At 34.8% G+C, this 1,431-nt stretch overlaps 1 pseudogene; it reads right to left on the reverse strand.

Annotated features, from left to right (window-relative positions):
• Positions 1-6: 6 nt before the first annotated feature.
• On the reverse strand, positions 7-1,277 carry LOC116351591 (annotated as a pseudogene).
• Positions 1,278-1,431: the final 154 nt, after the last annotated feature.

Here is a 1,431-nt window from a genome sequence, read left to right on the forward strand (position 1 = left end):
TTTGACACCAATTATTATTTAGTATGAACTAGAATCTATTTCATGGCAAAAACCATTAGAAAAATAATTGAAAATCTGAAAATGCCCGTAAGTGAGAGCAAGAGGTGAGATGCGACCTGCTGTTTTTGCTCTCAGCCTCTGAACTATAATTAATTTGCAAAAATAAAAGCAAAATTTATAGAAAAAATTATGAAAAACAGTAATAAGGAAAAAAAGATCGTTTAAGCCACTGGATAGCTGGCTGATGTGGCGATACCGCATTGATTATTCCTATTACGACTCATTCTAATGTATCCCGCTTCTCCCCACGATGCGCCCCAGCTATTCTTGACGGTGAAATAGTCATTGCCACCTTCAGATCCGTAACCAACGACCAACACACCATGGTTCAAATTGTCTGAACTACATAGTGGTTCGTTATAAACTCCTGAACTATAGAGTTGGAAATTACTCGATGAAGCATCAATTCCACCTGATATAGGTCCTTTCAATCCTATTGCATCTTGCAAATCCTTTTCGCTTCCTCCTTGGATATGAACTACATTATTAAATTTAGGGCCTGAACAAAAAAATGCAAAAAAAAAAATCAATTTCATAAGGTTTTCAATAATTGTTGTACTATTGAAATTTTATTGCTATTCGCATATTCCAAAATGTTTACCTGAATTGCTTGGAGTGGATTTACAGGTACCATCTTGACCTGTATAGGGGTATGATGCTTCGGTATCAATTCCATTGTTGTCTATGCTATATCGGAAGGCATAATTCATTGTTCCACCGTTGCAACCATCGTTGCAACCATTTGAACAGTCGACAAGTTGTTGTTCTGACAATGATACCAAACTACGAGTCATACGGAAATGTTGTCCTTCCATGGCTCCAGTTGATGACATTTGTCACAGCTCCATTTTCTCTCCAGTCAATCGATTCTGGGACTATCGAATTGTCTGGTTTGACAAAATAGACTCGTTGGTTTTGATCTGTGTTCAACCTTTAATCGACAGTTAGAATTTTATACGTCATGCTCAAGGTTTCTAAAGTATTGTTAGTTATTAAAAGGGAACTTACTCTTCGCAATCGGTTGGTTGATTTAAACAGGTTGTTTTAGCTACGTATTCATCATGCGACATATCGGCAAATTTGTTAACTCCTAATGTATATGTATATACTCCCATTTCATATGCTTTATTGTGTGTTTCGATTTTAAGTTTATTTCCAAAATAAATCGTCTTACGGTAAGTATCTTCAAAAGGGCCATACGATTTATGATACTTTTCCTAAACAAACAAAACGAAAATCCAAATAAATGAAGAAAAGATTGAAATGATAAGAATTATTTAAAAAAATTCTTGCGAATACCATTCGATCGACTTTTGGATAAATATTTTTTTTCATGTATTTTACCAAACCAAATGGGGCATTTCAATAAAA

Source organism: Contarinia nasturtii, unplaced genomic scaffold (assembly GCF_009176525.2).
Source record: "Contarinia nasturtii isolate CC-2019 unplaced genomic scaffold, AAFC_CNas_1.1 Cnas_scaffold_5765, whole genome shotgun sequence".
NCBI classification, from domain to species: Eukaryota; Metazoa; Arthropoda; class Insecta; order Diptera; family Cecidomyiidae; genus Contarinia; species Contarinia nasturtii.